Source organism: Nycticebus coucang, chromosome 8 (genome assembly GCF_027406575.1).
Source record: "Nycticebus coucang isolate mNycCou1 chromosome 8, mNycCou1.pri, whole genome shotgun sequence".
NCBI classification, from domain to species: domain Eukaryota; kingdom Metazoa; phylum Chordata; class Mammalia; order Primates; family Lorisidae; genus Nycticebus; species Nycticebus coucang.
Genome location: NC_069787.1, coordinates 105,764,954 through 105,785,524, shown reverse-complemented (window position 1 = coordinate 105,785,524; position 20,571 = coordinate 105,764,954). Strand labels below are relative to the sequence as shown.

Here is a 20,571-nt window from a genome sequence, read left to right as displayed (position 1 = left end):
ATCTTGCCTTAGTATAAATAACTTAAGGCAGTTATTTATCCAACAAATTATTCTCTTATCACTGACTTGATTCTCCACCTTTCCATATCAGGTTCTATTTCTAGATTCTATGCCAGACTACTCAACGATTTGCCCAAGCTATTGTAGTAATATTAATTTACCATAGAGTAGCTTTAAAATGAGTTAACATTTTGGTTTTCATAAGTACGTAATACAATTCAAGTGTCCCACTAAAAAGAGGACCATGACATTTTCTGGTTGAAGTCAAAGATACCAAGAGACAAGGTAAGCAAAAAATGTTGGGTAAAGGCTAAGGCTGGGGAGATAAATGTTAGCTGTTGCGTACCCAGGGCGACAGAGTGAGACTGTCTCAAAAGGAAAAAAAAAAAAAAAGAATACACAGATAAAGAATATTAGGCTTGAAAGGCTGGACTTTTCCTTTTAAATGACCATTCTCAGTGCAGGGACTGAGGGCAGCCGACCTAGAGCCCCAAACCCAGAACTGAAATGACAGATGGGGAGAAGCAAAGAAGAGTGTTCGGCAAAGAAATGCGCCCAAGAAGAACTAAGGAACCGAGCAATCAGTTTCATGTCGCAGAAGGGAATTGGGAAGAAGGGCTAGGAGGAGAAGGCCGGCAAGAAGACTAGCTACGAAGGCCGAGTCAGGTAATGGCTCTCTACCGGAGGCGGCTGGCTGGGGATTCTCTATTCCGCAGTCTTCTGAGGCAGGAACCGCCACGCAGTGGTGTCACTGCCGCAGAGGCAGCCGGAGAGGACTAGGCGGCGTTGCCGGTTCCCTCCCCCCCTCCCCAGGCTGGCCGTCACCACCGCCGCGGGGCCGGGGATTGGTCCGAGTGGTGTACAGGGCGGGGCGGGCGCTGCCGGGAGGCCTGCCTAGGAAGCGAGCGCGCGCGCACGCGCGAGCTCGGGGAAGGCGGCGGCGCGCGCGTGCTCCGTCTGTCGGTGCGGCGGAGCGGGCCATGGCAGTGGGTAGTGGGCGGGTGTAGAGCTTCGCGGAGCCGGCGAGAAGTGACTGAGAGAGGCGGGGATGGGGGCGCCGGAGCGGGGAGGTTGCAGCTCCCTGGACTGCTGACCGTGCACCCGGAGCGGTAGTCAGCGGTGGCGGTGGAGCCCCGGGGCAGGTGAGTGCGGCGGCACGGGACCCGGATGCGGCGCGACTGAGGGACGGCGGGGTCGCGACGTCCGGCTGAGGTGCGCCCGCGCGGGCCAGCGGTGCGCTCTTGCTGGCGGCCGCCTGCGGCGCCGGCGACTCTGGTGGCAGCGCCGCGCTTCCTGCCGGCTTGGAGGACACCCGTTCGCCCGCCGGCGGCGGCGCCTCCCAGGGCTGCGGCCCGCCTGGGGCTGTCTTAGGTGAGTGGCGCCCCCCACCACCGCCTCTGCTAGGCAGAGATGCGGCCGGGCGTCCCGGGCCGCCTGAGCTTTAGGTTCGGTCCCCAGGGGCGCATATGCGGACATCTACGGAGCTTCCAGACCCTCAGGTGCCTTTTTGCGCAGAATTGTATTTAAAGGGGGGGGAGATCCAGGGCTGTTGAGTTAGGAACATATTTTGGAATCCCAACGCCGCCACTGACCAGTCTGGGGTTTGGGTCCAAAATATTCTGATGTGTTAAATGGGAATAATAATACATATATCTTACGGTTGTTGTGAGGGTAGGTATAACCAAAGAGGGAGTGCTCAGTAAGTGGTAGCTATTAGGAGCAGCACTGGTCTAGCATCTCTTGTTCGGTATTTCTAATTCTCAGATACGGGCATGCGTTTGGGGGCACATTTATTTCTGAACTGGTCTAGTGTTGCAATATACCTTTACTGGAGTTGCTTAATATCAGAGCCTGTTATCTTGCGGCGGCCAAAATAGTAGAATTCTGTGGTCTCTTCCTAGAACCCTGTATTTTCTTTGTAGCAAGGGTTGACTTGGAAACCTGTCTCAGATACCGAGTGGGAATTTGGTGCTGTACTGAAACCTAGCGAATTCGGGATTCACTTAGATGAAAAGATGGTGGGACATATAAACTTCAAGTGCTTTGCTGTTTAATCTTAAGTGACTCTTGAACTCTATCACTTGTTACAGAGTATAAACACACGAAGAGTATGGAAACAGACTCCTTTTTTTCTTTTTTGCTTTGCTACATCCGGAAGGTGTGACAAGTACTTTTGTAAACATCATTGTGGGCAGTGTAAATGTCTGGTGAAGTCATCATAATTAAATTAGATGAGTACTTATTTTGAAGTGTTGAATGGATGTTTGGAAATGTGATTCCTAATCAGACCATCTCCAACGAGTCAGAGTTCTCAGCAGTTCATTAATCATGTGGGGATTTTTACCCAACTTTGTAAGATTTTATGGTAGAAGCAGCCCTGTTTTTAAGTCCAGGTAATGTAGCAGAGGAGAGTGGTCAGGGTAACAAACTTAACCTAGTTTGAGAACAGCAAGTATGGAAGAAAGTAAAAATCTTAAGTTTTAGAACTAGAATTGTATTCGCCAAAGCCAAGGTGATGAAGAAATAAAAATTTTAGTTGACACCCCTCTTTCACACTCAGACTCTACCTTCAGAGTGTTTTTTTAGAAGTGGAGAAGATTAAGTTGGTTTTTTTTTTTTTTTTTGTAGAGACAGAGTCTCACTTTATGGCCCTTGGTAGAGTGCCATGGCCTCACACAGCTCACAGCAACCTCCAACTCCTGGGCTTAAGCGATTCTCTTGCCTCCCAAGCAGCTGGGACTACAGGCGTCCGCCACAACGTCCGGCTATTTTTTGGTTGCAGTTTGGCCGGGGCCGGGTTTGAACCCGCCACCCTGGGTATATGGGGCCCGGCCTCACCGACTGAGCCACAGGCGCCGCCCTTAAGTTGGGTTTTAATTATTGCTATATTGCCACTACAGCTTTTCAGAGACTCATTCATAAATACTTTTGCTCCAGTTTGCTTTGTGAATGCCAAAAAACTACATGGAAAAAACCCCCTCTATAGTATAAATTATGTTCTTCCTTGAAATCTTCCTTGTTGTCTAGCTTAGACTGTTGAACTCCATAATAGAACCATTGCTAGCCACTGTGAAAAGGCTAGAGGTCATAAATCACATGTTCTAGGTCTCCACCTGGGTCAAGATAGCTGGGGCTGTAGGGATGTTACTCAGGCTTTCTGGGCCTCAGTTTTTGTTGTCGTTTTGAGACTATGTTGCCCTGGGTGGACTGCCCCGTCCTAGCACACAGCAACTGCAAACTCTTGGGCTCAAGAGATCCTCTTGCTTCAGCCTCCTTGAGTAGCTGGGTCTACATATCCCCGCCACAAAGCCTGGCTTGTTTTTCTATTTTTAGTAGGGATGAGGTCTTGCTCTTGCTCAGGCCAGTATCAAACTTCTGAGCTCAAGCAATCCACCCACCTCTGTCACCCAGAGTGGTAGGATTACAGGCATGAGCCACTGTGCTCAACTTTTCTTTCTTTCTTTTTTTCTGAAACAGTCTTACTTTGTCATCCTTGGTAGAGTATGGTGGTGACATAGCTCACAGCAACCTCAGACTCTTGGGCTCAAGCGATTCTCTTGTTTCAGCTGCCCAAGTAGCTGGGACTACAGTTGCCCTCCAGAACACCCAGCTGTTTTTAGAGACAGGGTCTCACTCTGGCTCAGGTTGGTCTCGAACTCCTGAGCTCAGGCAGTCCACCCTCCTCAGCCTTCCAGAGTGCTAGGATTACAGGCCTGAGCCACCGTGCCCGGCCCTGTCTTTACTTTCTATACCTATACTCTTTTTGAGTGTTAACATTTTGTCCTGTGGTTTAAATATACACATACACCGTTAACTCTCAGATTTTTATCTCCAGACCTGAACTTCAAACTTCTCCTTGCCTACATAGTGCCTTCACTTTGTCTGTTTGTAGATGACTGTCTTGATTTCTATTCCTCAACCTGTTACTTCTCTAGCAGTCTTCATTTCATAGAACACCACTCCCCACTCCCTTGAATGAAAAAAATTTAGTGGTTGGCCTGGCATGGTGGCTCACACCTATAATCCTAGCACTGTGGGAGGCCGAGGTGGGTGGATAGCCTGCGCTTACAGGTTAGAGCCCATCCTGAGCAAAATCTAGACCCTGTCTTTACTAAAAGTAGAAAAACTGAGGCAAGAGAATTGCTTGAGCCCATGAGTTGGAGATTGTGAGCTATGAGGCCACGGCACTTTACCCAGGGGAACAGCTTGAGACTGTGTCTCAAAAAAAAAAAAAAAAATCTAGTGGTTCTTTTCTTTTCTTTCTTTCTTTTTTTTTTTGTAGAGCGGAGTCTCACTTTTTTGTCCTCCGTAGAGTGCTGTGGTGTCACACAGCTCACAGCAACTGCCAACTCATGGACTTAGGCGATTCTCTTGCCTCAGCCTCCCAAGTAGCTGGGACTACAGTGCCCACCACAACGCCTGGCTATTTTTTTGTTGCAGTTTGGCTGGAGCTGGGTTTGAAGCAGCCACCCTTGATATACAGCTGTTACCCTGTGGTGTCATAGCTTGTTATAGCCCAAGAGTTGGAGGTTGTTATGAGCTACTCTACCCAGGGCAACAGCTTGAGACTCTGTCTCAGAAAAAGGAAAAAAAATCTAGTGGTCATTTTTTTTTTTTTTTTGAGACAGAGTCTTGAGCTGTCGCCTGTGGTGTCATAGCTCACAGCAACCTCCAACTCGGGCTCAAGCGATTCTCTTGTCTCAGTTTTTCTATTTTTAGTAGAGATGGTGTCTCACTTTTGCTCAGGCTGGTCTTGAACTTGTGAGCTCAAGCAGTCCACCTGCCTCAGCCTCCCTGAGTGCTAGGATTACAAGTGTGAGCCACCACGCCCAGCCTGTTATTCTTAATTTATCCCTTTACCTCACTCCACCCCTATTGTACAGCTAATCCTCTAGCAAATCCAGTCAATTTTACATCTAAAATATATTCAGGCTTGGTACCTGTAGTACAGTGGTTATGGTGCCAGCCACATACACTGAAGTTGGCAGGTTCGAACCCAGCTGGGGCCAGCTAAAACAACAATGACAACTGTAACAAAAAAATAGCTTGGTGGTGCAGCGGGCACCTGTAGTCCCAGCTGCTTGGGAGGCTGAGGCAAGAGAATCACTCAAGCCCAAGAGTTTGAGGTTGCTGTGAGCTGTGACGCCAGAGCACTCTACTGAGGGCAACATAGTGGGACTCTGTCTCCAAAAACAAACAAACAAAAAATATATATATACACACACACAAATATGTATCTCAAATACATTAACTTTATTTTTATTACCTCTTTCTCAGTTCTTTCTGTGTAATAGCTTCCTAACTGACCTCCTTTCCCTGATCTTGCTTCATTTTGCACATATCAGTCAGAGTGATATTTATTTATTATTCTGTTCCAGTGGCTTTTTGTTAGATTAAGAAGTAAATCCAGATGTTATCTGTGTATCAGCTGGTTATCTTGCTTTTACTTATTTTTATTTAAAAAAGAAGTTTTTTTTACAGACAGTATATTACAAAATGTTGTCTGAGCTGGACTATAGTGGTTATTCATGGGCCAGTCATAATGTACTACTGCCTTGAAATCGTGGCCTCAGGTAATTTTCCCACTTCAGCTTACCTACTAACTGGGACTACAGGTGCACACCATCATGCCTAGCTAATTAAAAAATTTTTTTCTCTTTTTTTTTGAGACAGTCTTTTTATTTATTTATTTATTTATTTATTTAATTTTTGATTTTTGAGACAGAGACTTAAGCTGTTGTCCCAGAGTGCCATGGTGTCATAGCTCTTTGCAACCTCCAACTCTGGGCTCAAGTGATCCTCCTGCCTCAGTTTTTCTATTTTTAGTAGTGGTCTCTCTTTTGCTCAGGCTGTTTCGAACTCTTGAGCTCAAGCAATATGCCTGCCTTGGCCTCCCAGAGTGCTAGGATTATAGGTGTGAGCCACGATGCCTGGCTGAATAATTTTTCTGAAGTTTTATCATAATTAAGGTCTACCTTCCTGGATCTTCCAGCCATTGAGTCCAGCTTTACTCTTTAGAATGGCTCTAAACTGGCATACTTCCTCCTTAACTTGTTCTCAGATTACATTATCATTTCCAGTTAAATAATTCTGAGTCATAATCTTCTTTTTTTTTTTTAGAGACAGAGTCTGACTTTTTCGTCCTCTGTAGAGTGTTGTGGCATCACAGCTCACAGCACCTCCAACTCTTGGGTTAGGCAATTCTCTTGTCTCAGCCTCCCGAGCAGCTGGGACTATAGGTGCCTGCCACAATGCCTGGATATTTTATTGTTGCAGTTTGGCTGGGGCCGGGTTCGAACCTGCCACCCTCAGTATATTGGGCTGGTGACCTACTCACTGAGCCACAGGCACCACTCTTCTTTTTTTTTTTTTGGCCGGGGCTGGGTTTGAACCTACCACCTCCAGCATATGGGACCAGCGCCCTACTCCTTGAGCCACAGGCGCTGCCCGACCCTTCTGTTTTTTTTTGGAGGGGGGGTTAGTCTTACCATGTTGCCTTTGGTAGAGTGCTGTGGCCACAGCTTACAGCAACCTCCAACTCTTGCCTCAAGCGATTCTCTTGCCTCAGCCTCCCAAGTAGCTGGGACTACAGGTGCCTGCCACATCTGGCTATTTTTTTTTTTGTTGCAGTTGTTTAATTGGCCCCGGGCCAGGTTCGAACCTGCCACCCACGGTGGATTGGTTTGCACCGTAACCACTGTGTTACAGGTGCTGAGCCCTCAGTCATAATCTTCTAGTTGAAAGAAAGAAAATGAAATAGATTAGATGTATGGTGGGGGGGTGTGTATATCCTGTTCCCTAGCGGTTGCTCTAATAATTTTGATTGCCTGTCTCTAATTCAGATGTTTCTTTTTTTTTTTTTTTTTTGAGACAGAGTCTTACTTTGTTGCCCTCGGTAGAGTGCTGGGGCATCACAACTCACAGCAACCTCTAGCTCTTGGGCTTAGGCGATCCTCTTGCCTCAGCCTCCCCAGTACCTGGGATTATAGGTGCCCACCACAACACTTGGCTATTTTTTTTGTTGTTGTTGCAGTTTGGCCAGGGCTAGGTTTGAACCTGCCACCCTCGGTATATGGGGCTGGTGCCCTACTCACTGAGCCACAGGCACCACCTAGACCTTTCTTTTTTTGAGTTGATAGATTTTTTTTTTTTTTTTAGAGACTGAGTTTCACTTTGTTGCCCTTGGTAGAAGTACCTTGGCGTCCCAGCTCACAGCAACCTCCACCTCTTGGGCTTAGGCGTTTCTCTTGCCTCAGCCTCCTGAGTAGCTGGGACTGCTGGTGCCCACCACAACACTCAGCTATTTTTTTTGTTGCAGTTTGGCAGGGGCTGCGTTCGAAACCGCCACCCTCGGTATATGGGGCCAGCACCTTACCTGCTGAGCCACAGGCACTGCCCCTATAGATTTTTTTTTTTTTTTTTGACGACTGAAGATATTTTAATTAAAAGACATTTCTTTTGTTTTGTTTTGTTTTGTTTTGAGACACAGTCTTACTATGTCGACTTTGGTAGAGTGCTGTGGCGTCACATCTCACAGCAACCTCAAACTCCCGGGCCCAAGTGATTCTCTTGGCTCAGCTTCCCAAGTAGCTGGGACTACAGGCACCTGCCACAGCGCTCGGCTATTTTTCCTTTGATTGCAGTTGTCATTGTTGTTTAGCAGGCTCAGGCTGGGCTCGAATCCGCCATCCTTGGTATATGTGGCCGGCACCCTACCCACTGAGCTACGGATGCCACCTAAAAGACATTTCTGAAAGGGAAGGAGCATTGAATTTTTTTAATTAAATCATAGCTGTGTACATTAATGCAATCATGGGGTACAATGTGCTGGTTTTATATACAATTTGAAATATTTTTATCAAACTGGTTAACATAGCCTTCATGGCATTTTCTTAGTTTTTGTGTTAAGACATTTATATTCTACACCTAGTAGTAGCATTGACTTTTAAAACATTTAGGAAATGTAGTACTTTTTTGATGTACTGTCCTATGAGTTTTAACTCATGCAAAGATTCTTTTTTTTTTGAGACAAAGTCTCATTTTGTCACCCTCAGTAGAGTGCTATAGCGTCATAGCTCACAGCAACCTCAAATTCCTGGGCTCAATCGATTCTCTTGCCTCAGCCTCCCTAATAGCTGGCACTATAGGCAATTGCCACATGCCTCACTATTTTTAAAGATGGGTCTCACTCTAGTTCAGGCTGGTCTTGAACTCCTGAGTTCAGGCAATCCACCTGCCTCGGCTCCCAGAGTGCTGGGATTACAGGTGTGAGCCACTGTGCCCTGCTGTGCAGGGATTCTTAGAACCATCACCTTTAATAGGATACAGAACAATTCCAACACTCCCCCAAAATTCCCTTTGCAATTTTGTGCAACTGTTTGCAGTCACAAGATCTACTCTCCATACCCCCAGTTCCTAACCCTTGGATTTTCTTTTTATTTTATTTATTCATTTTTTTCAGAGACGAAGTCTTGCTGTGTTGCCAAGGCTGGACTGCAGTCGCATGTTCATAGTTCAATTGGCCTTGAATTCCTGAGCCCAAGTACTCTTCCTGCCTTGGTCCTGAGTATCTGAGACTGGCTGGGACTATAGGTGTGTACCCCATCATGCCTAGCTAATTAAAAATATTTTTTTTTTGGTAGTGATGGGGCCTCACTATAATGCCCAGGTTGGTCTGAACTCCTGGGCTCAGATAATCCTCCCACCTTGTTCTCCCAAAGTGCTAGGATTACATGTGTGAGTCACCTTGCCTAATCAATTTTTTTTTTCTTTTTGAGATAGAGTCTCTGTTGCTCCAGGTTAGAGTGCTATTGCCTCAGGCTAGTTCGCTATAATCTCAGACTCCTGGTCTCCAGTGATCCTTCTGCCTGAGCATCTCACGTAGCTGGGACTACCTCCCATAACACCCAGCTAATCTTTCTGTTTTTAGTAGAGATGGGGGTCTCACTCTCTCACTCAGCCTGGTGTGGAACTCCTGGGCTTAAGGGATCCTCCTCCCTCTACTTCCTAGAGTGCTAGAATTATAGGCATGGGCCTATTTTTTTTTTTTTTTAAGTGAAAATTCTCATCCACAGAATTTGTCAGACCTGGAATGAGTAAATAATTGATTGCCCTAATTGTGTTGGCTTCCTTTTAGAAATATAAATGAGAGTGCCAGTCTTCAGCTTAATGGATTTACATGCAATAAAATAATGATTTTTGTAGTTGGAGGAATGTTACAAAAGCTTTAAATGAAAAAAAAATCATATAATTTTTGGAACCTGTCAAGCCAGGCATATCTCATAAAGTATCTAAAAAATTTAGGGTCTTTAATAAAATTATATGTCATAATCTCTCATCTCTCTATGGTAAACTCATAATGATATACTTTACTGCTAGCAAAGGGTATGGTAGAGGTTAATTTTGTCAAGGATTATGTTCTGAAGTTCCAGTTTTTCTCTCTAATTTTTCTCTAGCATTGTCTGTTTCTGCTAATGTGTCCATTTAAGCAGTCAGTTATTTTAGATACTCAGCTTTCTTCGGGACTGAGGAAGGGATATGCTATTTGTACAGCGAAGGTGTATTGCAAATATAGTGCCCATTATCCTGTTAATTTGGTTCTAGCCTAAAGCAGTTAATAATCTAGAAATTCCATCACTTCCTCAGAAAATTCACAAATTCTTCCCTAGGCTTCTCTGGAATTCTGGCTGAAAGATCTTTCTTTCATTCAGTTCCCTTCTCTGTATATGTTCTAATTTCCTTACACCAGTTCCTTGAATATATACTTGATCACCTGAGGTTGATCCTTTAATTAGGAGCTAAAATCAAGAATGTTAATCTGGACAATCTCCTGTATCTCCTCAGAATCCTTCCTTGTGTACACCTGGGAGGGACTGCAGCATCTTTGGCCCTGTAATTTGTGGTCCTTTGATACTCCAGCCACTTGGGAGACCACCAGGCAAATGCTGATTTGCCTTTAAGGGGAAATACAATCCTGATTATCCATGCCTACTGCAGGAGGATTATTCGGATTAAAAGAAATCCATGGATAATCCAGAAGCTTTATTTTAGACTACAGTTTAGCCACATTCCTGACCACAGTTTACCCCTGAATTTCTAATAACTAATTAGTCATATTTACCAATTTCACATCTATCTCTTTGTCCCACTGTTTAGAAGTAATGGGAATTGCAAAGTAGAGAAAAGATGGAAGGGAGTCTAAGGAGTTAGAGACAAATCAGATAATTTGATGTTGACTGGGTGATTTAGCCACAGTGATCACTAGACCTTCAAGACTTGAATTCCTTGAATTCCTTACTTGCTGAGCCACTGGGAAGAATTTGAGGTAACTGTCAATAAGAGGTCAAACTCCATTTTCATGCATTTACACTTGACTAGCTTAACCAATTGAGCTTTTCTGACTTTATTAGTATTTCAGATTATCTGCTCAGTGCCCATAGCACAGTGGTTAGAGTGCCAGCCACATACACCTAGGGTATATGTGGCCCCACCTGGGCCAGCTAAACCACTGCAACAAAAATATAGCCAGGCATTGTGGCGGGTGCCTATAGTCCCAGCTACTTGGGAGGCTGAGGCAAGAGAATCGCTTAAGCCCAAGAGTTGGAGGTTGTTGTGGGCTGTGACGCGACGGCACTCTACTGAGACTCTGTCTCAAACAAAGTATTTCAGATTATCAGAATTATAAATTTAATCCAATTTGAAGTTTTCTTACTGTTTAATAATTTTTTTTTTTTGAGACATAGTCTCAAGCTGTCCCCCTGGGTAGAGTGTGGTGGCATCACAGCTCACAGCAACCTTAAACTCTTGGGCTCAAGCTCTTGCCTCAGCCTCCCTAGCAGCTGGGACTACAGGCGCCCACCACAACGTCTGGCTATTTTTTGTTGTTGTTGCAGTTGTCATTGTTGTTTTAGCTGGGCCTGGTTCGAACCTGCCAGCCTCGGTGTATGTGGCTGGTGCCCTACCCACTGAGCTATGGGTGCTGCCCTATTTAATAATTTAACCTATTGATAGTTTTTATAGGAATTAAATAACTGAAGAACTGCCATTTGAAATTTTTTGTTTTTGTTTTGGTAGTCTTGCTTTGTCACCCTAGGTAGAGTGCCATGGCGTCATAGCTTACAACAATCTCTTGGACTCAAGAGATTTTTTTTTTTTTTTTTTTTTTTGCAGTTTTTTTTGCTGGGGCTGGGTTTGAAATCGTCACCTCTGGCATATGGGGCTAGCGCCCTACCCCTTTGAGCCACAGGCGCTGCCTCCTCAAGCGATTCTTTTGCCTCAACCTCCCTAGTAGCTGGGACTACAGTTGTCCACAGCAATGCCTGGCTACTTTTATTTTTATTTATTATTTTTTTTGAGACAGAGTCCCATTATGTTGCCCTTGGTAGAGTGCTGTGGCTTCACAGCTCACAGCAACCTCAAACTCTAGGGCTTAAGCGATTTTTTTGCCTTAGCCTCCCAAGTAGCTGGGACCACAGGTGCCCGCCACAATGCCAGGCTATTTTATGTTGTAGTTGTCATTGTTATTTTAGCTGGCTCAGGCTGGGTTTGAATCCGCCAACTTGGGTGTAGGTGGCTGGCGCAGTAACTACTGTGCAACGGGCACCGAGCTGTCTGGCTATTTTTAGAGACAAGGTCTCCCTTTGGCTCAGGCTGGTCTCGAAACTATGAGCTCAGGTATTCCACCCACCTTGGCCTCCCAGAGTGCTAGGATTACAGGCGTGAGCCATGGTGCCCAGCCTGTATTTGGATACTGTTAAAATTAGTGTTTTCAGGTTCAGCGCCCATAGGACAGTTGTTACAGCGCCAGCCACATACACTGAAGTTGGCGGGTTCGAACCTGATCTGGGCTAGCTAACCAACAATGATAACTACAACAAAAAATAGCTGGACATTGTGGCGGGTGCCTTGAGTCCCAGCTACTTGAGGCTGAGGCAAGAGAATTGCTTAAGCCCAAGAGTTTGAGGTTGCTGTGAGCTGTGATGACAGGCCCTTTACTGAGGGCGACATAGTGAGACTCTGTCTCCAAAAAAAAAAAAAAAAAAAAATCTGTGTTTTCAGCCAGCCTTTGTGGTTCATTCCTGCAGTCCTAGCATTCTGTAGGCTGAGACAGGTGGACTGCGTAAGTTCATGAGTTCAAGACCAGCCTGAGCAAGAATGAGACCCTATCTCCCCTAAAAATAGAAAAACTAGCTGGCAATTGTAGCCAATTCCTGTAGTCCTAGCTTCTGGAGAGGCTAAGGCAAAAGGATCCCTTGAGCCATAATTAGGTGTCTTAACTTTTTTTTTTTAAATTAATTTATTTTTTTAATTTTTAATTTCAGCTTGCTTGTTCATTCTTCTTCATTTGAAGTACTCTTTCTTTTTTTCTTTTTTTTTTTTTTTTTGGCCAGGGCTGGGTCTGAACCCGCCACCTCCGGTTTGAGGTTGCTGTGCAACTCTACCCAGGGTGACTGAGTGGGACTCTGTTTCAAAGAAAGATTAAATAAGGGCGGCGCCTGTGGCTCAGTTGGTAGGGCGCCAGCCCCATATACCGAGGGTGGCGGGTTCAAACCCGGCCCCGGCCAAACTGCAACCAAAAAATAGCCGGGCATTGTGGCGAGTGCCTGTGGTCCCAGCTGCTCGGGAGGCTGAGGCAAGAGAATCGCTTAAGCCCAGGAATTGGAGGTTGCTGTGAGCTGTGTGAGGCCACGGCACTCTACCGAGGGCCATAAAGTGAGACTCTGTCTCTAAAAAAAAAAAAAAAAAAAAGAAAGATTAAATAAGTAAATAAAATCAGTGTTTTCTTTTCTAGCTTTATAAATCAGTACAAATTGCTACCATTATGTTATCTGAACAAAAGTGTTAATTTGTTAGCTAAAATGTTTATCCATAGATATATGTTTTCACAGTTGGGTCCCAAATTTATAAGGTATATAGATTTCATTCCCCTTAATTAAGATTCATTTCATAGGTAATTTTAAGGGGGAGTTCCTGGGGAGAACCAGCTGGAATTCTCTTAACGTACTTATTCTTTGCACTACAATGTAAGCCTAAAGAAAAATTTGTAGAAATAAATGGTTGTTGATTTCAGACAAGTTTGTGATCAATAAGAACTATTTTTATTCTTTTTTTGTTTTTATTTTTAAACTTTTTTTTTTTTTTTTGGATAGTGGCAGAAATCCATTTACTTTGGAGATAATTAGGTGTCTTAACTTTTTTTTTTTAAATTAATTTATTTTTTTAATTTTTAATTTCAGCTTGCTTGTTCATTCTTCTTCATTTGAAGTACTCTTTCTTTTTTTTTTTTTTTTGGCCAGGGCTGGGTCTGAACCCGCCACCTCCGGCATATGGGACCGGCGCCCTACTCCTTGAGCCACAGGCGCCGCCCTTTTTTTATATTTTTTTGTAGAGACAGAGTTTCACTTTATTGCCCTCGGTAGAGTGCCGTGGCGTCACACAGCTCACAGCAACCTCCAACTCCTGGGCTTAGGCGATTCTCCTGCCTCAGCCTCCTGAGTAGCTGGGACCACAGGCGCCCGCCACAACGCCCGGCTATTTTTTGGTTGCAGTTTGGCCGGGGCCGGGCATGAACCCGCCACCCTCGGCATATGGGGCCGGCGCCCTACCGACTGAGCCACAGGCGCCACCCAGTACTCTTTCTTTTTGTGTTCATTTTCTTCTTCCTCTAGCGGTGCTCTTTTCCATTGCCTCCCCAGTAGCTGGGATTACAGACGCCCACCACAACGTCTGGCTGTTTTTGATGTTAGTAGAGACAGGGTCTTACTCTGGCTCACACTGCTGCTCATACTGGTCTCGAACCTCTGAGCTCAGACAATCCGCCCGCCTCGGCCTCCCACAGAGCTAGGACTACAGGCGTGAGCCACCACGCCTGGCCAGGTGTCTTAACTCTTGACTTACAACCTTTGTTCTATTATTCATGTTTTTTCTAACTGAGGAGCTTCTGGTTTTAGGTCCTTGTTCTGCCTATAACGAGTGTCTAATGTCTTTATAGTTTGTACACGGAGCCCAGTACTCCTGCTTGTCTACCTTTAATTGCCGCTTCTTCATCATTTTCTTTCTTTTCTTTTTTCTTTTTTTTTGAGACAGACTCTCACTTCTTAACTCTCGGTAGAGTGCTGTGGCGTCACAACTCACAGCAACCTTCAAATCCTTGAGCCTAGGCGATTCTCCTGTCCCAGCCTCCTGAGTAGCTGGGACTACAGGCGCCCACCACAACGCCCGGCCATTTTTTTGTTGCAGTTTGGCCGGGGCTGGGCCCAAACCCATCACCCTCGGTATATGGGGCCGGCACCCTACCCACTGAACTACAGGCACCCCCCTCTTCATCATTTTCAAAGCCCACGCTACCTGTATATTACATACTTCTTTATAGCTCTCTATAATTCTTTTTTTGGCAGTTTTGGCTGAGGCCTGGCTTGAACCCACCACTCCCAGTATATGGGGCCAGCGCCCTACTCCTTGAGCCACAGGTGCGACCCTATAATTCTTTCTTTTCTTTCTGTTTTTTTCTTTTTTCTTTTTATCGCCCTGGGTAGAGTGCCATGGTGTCGTCATAGCTTACAGCAACCTCAGACTCCTGGGTTCAAGTGATCCTCTTGCCTCAGCCTTCTAAGTAGCTCGGACTACAGGTGCCTGCATAACACCTGGCTATTTTTTGGTTACAGTTGTCATTGTTGTTTGGCAGGCTGGATTTGAACCCGTCAGCTCCAGCGTTATGTGCCCAGTGCCCCAGCCGCTGAGCTACAGGCGCCAGGCTGGAGACAAGAGTTTTACTATATGGCCCTTGGTAGAGTGCTGTGGTGTCACAGCTCACAGCAACCTCAAACTCTTGGGCTTAAGCGATTCTCTTGCCTCAGCCTCCCAAGTAGCTGGGACTACAGGGGCCGCCACAATGCCTGGCTATTTTTTGGTTGCAGTTGTCATTGTTTAGCAAGCCTGGGCTGGGCTCGAACCCGCCAGCCTTGGTGTATGTGACCAGCTCCCTACTCACTGAGCTATGGGCAACGAGCCTCTATAATTTTTTTCTGTCAAAAATTATTTTGCCTGTGGTCAGGCGTGGTGGCTCACATCTGTAATCCTAGCACTCTGGAAGGCCGAGGCGGGTGAATAGCTTGAGCTCATGAGTTCAAGACCAGCCTGGGCAAAAGCGAAGACCCCCATCTCTACTAAAAATAGAAAAACTGAGGCAAGAGGATCGCTTGTGCCCAAGAGTTGGAGGTTGCTGTGAGCTAGGATGTGATGGCACTCTACCTAGGGCAACAGCTTGAGACTGTCTCAAAAAAAAAAAAAAAAAAATTATTTTGCAGGTGGTGCCTGTGGCTCAGTGAGTAGGGTAGTGGCCCCATATACTGAGGGTGGCGAGTTCGAACCCAGCTCCGGCCAAACTGCAACAAAAAAATAGCCAGGTGTTGTGGCGGGGACCAAGAGAATCACTTGAGCCTAATACTTGGAGGTTCCAGTGAGCTATGACTGGAACACAGCACTCTAGCAAAGGTTACAAAGTGAGACTGTCTCAAAAAAAGAAAAAAAAATACTTCCTCTAAAGGACTGACTTAAGAAATAAATAAATGTAGAGGCAATCAATTAAAAGCATGAGTTCTAGAATACAGACCGATCTATACTTGAAACCTGATTCTCCCACTTAAAAGCTATGCGCCGTTTGGCATGCTAACTTCCCAAAACTTCAGTTTCCTCTCTTAAATAGGGATATAACATTAGTGCCTTCAATAGAGAATTATTATGAAGAAAGCAATAAAATTATGCATAGAGAGCATTCAGCATAGCCTGACATAAGTAGCATCCAATAAATGTTTACCATGTTAACCTAGTTCTTTATTTTTTTTTAATTTTCAATGCCTTTATTAAGAAATATCAAAAGTTGCTTATAGGTCCATACACAGTTTTACAAAGTTCAAGTGAAGAAGAATGTAGGGATGCCTACATGTGCATCTGATGTTAACCTAATTCTATACAGCTTTTTCTTTTTGCCTTGGCTTTAAAATGAGAAAGATGGCCGGGTGCGGTGGCTCATGCCTGTAATCCTAGTACTCTGGGAGGTTGAGGCAGGTGGATTGCCTGAGTTCACAAGTTTGAGAGCAGCCTGAGCCAGAGCTGGATCCAGAGCGAGACCTCGTCTCTAAAAATAGCTGGGCATTGTGGTGAACAGCTGTAGTCCCATCTACTTGGGAGGCTGAAGCAAGAGAATTGCGTAAGCCCAAGAGTTTGAGGTTGCTGTGAGCTGTGCACAGTGAGACTCTGTCTTAAAAAAAAAAAGAAAAGAGAAAGTCTGTTTTTTGTGGTTTTTCATATATTGTATATGTAACTTACAATAAAGCTTAATGTATAGCCTAATATAGTTAAATGTTCTAATAAGCTTGTATAGATCATCTTTACTAAGTTTTGAAGTAAGAAACTATATAAGTATTTTTTTCTCCTGTTCAGGTAATTGGTTTGGGTGATACATTGAATGATATTAGTAAGCTTGATCCTTAAAGAATTGGGAATAGAGAAAAGTGAATTTATTACTTTTGAATAACTGAACCAACAGGTTACAGTTAATAATCCTTTTACTTTTTTTTTTTTTGCAGTTTTTGGCCGGGGCTGGGTTTGAACCCACCACCTCTGGCATATAGGGCCAGCACCCTACTCCTTTGAGCCACAAGTGCCACCCAATAATCCTTTCACTTAAAAACTAAATAGCATTTGCTCAGTTTGTCCTTTTTTCCCTCCTCCCATGTTCATGTATGAGAAAGGAATGTAGGTGTCAACATTACATTTATCATTAAACAGTACTCAGAGACATAAGGTGTTTTCTGCCTAACTCTGGAGTCCTAAATTTCTGGTTGTGGTGTCATTACAAGCGACTGTGAAAGAACATTTTGCATGTAGGGAACATGGGATTATTTTCTTTGTTACATAAGAGTTGAATTCTTTTTTTTTTTTTTTTGTGGTTTTTGGCCGGGGCTGGGTTTGAACCTGCCACCACCGGCATATGGGACCAGTGCCCTACTCCTTGAGCCACAGGCGCTGCCCATGAGTTGAATTCTTACTGTATGCCGCTTTCCACAGAGAAGTTGTGAATGAACTTAAATTGGGGTGGGGTCACTTTTCCCTCTCAGTATAGTTCGAACTGTACCTATTGACAGGTAATATCAGTAACTCACAAATTGTATTTTAGTTACTTGGTTTTACTTTAACATTTTCTAAACTATGTATTCTTTTACAAAATAAAAATCAAGCACTAGAACAAGAAAATCTAGCTTGGCAACATAGTGTTACCTCGTCTCTACAAAAAAATTAAAAAATTAGCCAGGCGTGGTGTGTCTGGCTTCAAGTGAGCCTCCTTCCTTGGCCTTCCAATGTGTTCAGATTATAGCTGTAAGCCACTGTGCCAGGCAGAAATTCAGATTATTTGAAATTATATTCAGTTAACTTTTACCTACCAGCTTGGCAAAGATAAAATATTTTGGGTTGGCCAGGATTGGGAGAAACATTTTCTTTTTTTTTTTTTTCCGAGGTGGAGTCTTACCCTGAGTATAGTGCAGTAGCATCATTGTAGCTTGCTGCTACCTCAAACTCCTGGGCTTAAGTGATCCTCCCACCTCAGCCTCCCTAGTAGCTGAGACTACAGATATGTTCCACAACATCCAGCTAATTTTTCTATTTTTAGTAGAGATAGAGTCTCACTCAGGCTGACCTCAAACTCCTGAGATTAAGCAATCTTCTGGCCTTGGCCTCCCAGAGGATTACAGGCATGAACCACCAACATTCCGCCATGGAGAAACTTTTTTTTTTTTTTTGAGACAGAGTCCCATTATGTCGCCCTTGGTGGAGTGCTATGGTGTTACAGCTCACAGCAACCTCAAACTCTTCGGGCTTAAGCGATTCTCTTGCTTCAGCCTCCCAAGTAGCTGGGACTATAGGCACTCACCACAATGCCCGTCTATTTTTTGTTGTTGTTGTAATTGTCATTGTTTTAGCTGACCTGGGCTGGTTTTGAACCTGCCAACTTTCGTGTATGTAACCGCTGTGCTACGGGCGCGGAGCCATGGAGAAACCTGTTTTTTTTTTTGAGATAGACCTCAAGCTATCACCCTGGGTAGAGTGCGGTGGCATCACAGCTCACAGCAACCTCCAACTCCTGGGCTCAAGCGATTCTCCTGCCTCTGCCTCCCATGTAGCTGGGACTATAGGCACCTGCCACAACACCCAGCTATTTTTTTTTTTTGGTTGCAGCCATCATTGTTGTTTGGCGGGCCTGGGCTGGATTCGAACCCGCCAGCTCAGGTGTATGTAGCTGGTGCCTTAGCTAACGCTTGAGCCACAGGTGCCGAGCTGGAGAAACATTTTTATACATTGGTATTCAAAGCATAAATCGATAACCTCTAAGCAGGGCAATTCAGCAGTGTCTATTAAAATTATGAATGCACACGCTCTTTGACCCATTAATTTTCCTTTTTGAAATTCTGATAGTTTTATTCACTTTTATTTATTTGTTTATTCTTTTAGAGGTGGGCTCGTACTATGTTGTTTGTGCTGGCCACATGCATCTGGGCTCAAGTGATGCTCCTGTCTCAGCTTCCTGAGTAGCTGTGACTACAAGTGCACACTACTGTGCTCCACCATTAATTCTTTTCGAATGTATTACCTTATGGCTCATGTGTGCAAAATGATGTATGGATAAGGTTATTTGTTGCATTTTTTCTTTTTTTTGAGACAAAGTCTCACTATGTCGCCCTTGGTAGAATGCTGTCGTGTCACAGCTTACAGCAACCTCAAACTCTTGGTCTTAAGCAATTCTCTTGCCTCAGCCTTCCAACTAGCTGGGACTTCAGGTGCCCGCTGCAACGCCTGGGTATTTTCCTGTTGCAGTTGTCACTGTTGTTTAGCTGGCCTGGGGCGGGTTCAGACCTGCTACTCTTGGTATATGTGGCTGGTGCCATAACCGTTGTGCTACAGGCGCCAGGCCTGCATTGTTGTTTTTAGTTTTTTGTTTTTTGAGACAAAGTCCCATTATGTTGCCCTTGGTGAAGTGCTGTTACATCATAGCTCACAGCAATCTCAAACTTTTGGCCTTTCAGTGGTTCTCAACATTCCTAATGCTGCGGCCCTTTAATACAGTTCTTGTGGGTCACGACCCACAGGTTGAGAACCACTGCCTTAAGTGATTCTCTTGCCTCAGCTTTCCAAGTATCTGGGACTACAGGTGCCCGCCACAATGCCTGGCTATTTTTTGGTTGCAGTTCTCAAGCAGGCCCTGGCCAAACTCAAACCTGCCGGCCTCAGTACATGTGGCTGACGCCCTTACTCACCGAGCCACGGTGCTGAGCCTGTTGTTTTTACTTTAATTTAAATTTAAAAATTTAAATTTTTTGAAAGAGAGACTCATTCTGTTGCCTAGGTTAGAGTGCCCTGGTGCCAGCTTAGCTCACAGCATACTCAAACTCCTGGGGTCAAAAAATTCTCCTTGCCATGTGCAGTGAGTGGCTCATTCCTATAATCCTAGCACTCTGGGAGGCCAAGCTGGTGGCTTGCCCCTGAGCTCAGGAGTTTGAGACCAGCCTGAGTGAGAGTGACATCCTGTCTCTAAATAGCTGGGTGCTGTAGTCCCCACTACTTGGGTGGGTGAGGCCAGAGTACTGCTTGAGTCCAAGAGTTTTAGGTTGCTTTGAGCCACAGCACTCTACTGAGGACAACAAGGTGAGACTGTCTCAATAGGGCGGCGCCTGTGGCTCAGTGCGTAGGGCGCCGGCCCCATATGCCGGAGGTGGTGGGTTCAAACCCAGCCCCCGCCAAACTGCAACAACAAAAAAAATAGCTGGGCGTTGTGGCGGGTGCCTGTAGTCCCAGCTGCTTGGGAGGCTGAGGCAAGAGAATCACGTAAGCCCAAGAGCTGGAGGTTGCTGTGAGCGTGTGACACCACGGCACTCTACCGAGGGCAGTAAAGTGAGACTCTTTCTCTACAAAAAACAAAAAAAAAGACTGTCTCAATAAAAAAAAAGGGGGGGAGGAGGCGCCTGTGGCTCAAAGGAGTAGGGTGTCAAAAAGACTGTCTCAATAAAAAAAAAGGGGGGGAGGAGGCGCCTGTGGCTCAAAGGAGTAGGGTGTCGTCTCCATATACTGGAGTTGGCGGGTTCAGACCTGGCCCCGGCCAAAAACTGCAAAAAAAAAAAAAAAATAGTCTCCTGCCTCAGCCTCCCAAGTAGCGGGACTGCAGGCATCAACCACAACCCCCAGTTAATTTTTCATTTTTCGTAGAGACAGGGTCTTTCTCTTGCTCAGGGTGGTCACAAACTCCTAAGCTCAAGCCGTTTTCCCACCTCGGCTTCCCAGAGTGCTAGGATTACAGGAGTGAGCCACTGTGCCAGCCCCAAAGATTTGTTTTTGTGTCCTAGAGGACTTTCAGTTCTTATTTTACATAGGTGAAAAGTGGAATGGTTTAATACATACTCAATTTTCCTAGGATGTGATTACTTTATAAATCTAGGAAAGATTATGCTTTGGTTTGTTTAGAACTTTACCAAGGTTATCTTTCTAAAACTTATGTCACCAATGCCAAATGCTGATAGTGAT

At 45.0% G+C, this 20,571-nt stretch overlaps 1 protein-coding gene across 4 annotated transcripts in view; it reads left to right on the top strand.

The window, feature by feature from the left end:
- The first annotated feature begins 946 nt into the window (after positions 1–946).
- Positions 947–20,571, top strand: part of PIK3CB (phosphatidylinositol-4,5-bisphosphate 3-kinase catalytic subunit beta) — a 202,107-nt gene continuing 182,482 nt past the window's right edge. For 2 of the 4 annotated variants that reach the window (XM_053598899.1, XM_053598897.1), the window contains exon 1: positions 947–1,142. The gene's annotated coding sequence lies outside the window, so the exon portion shown is untranslated. The other 2 variants (XM_053598901.1, XM_053598898.1) reach the window with 2 other exon arrangements.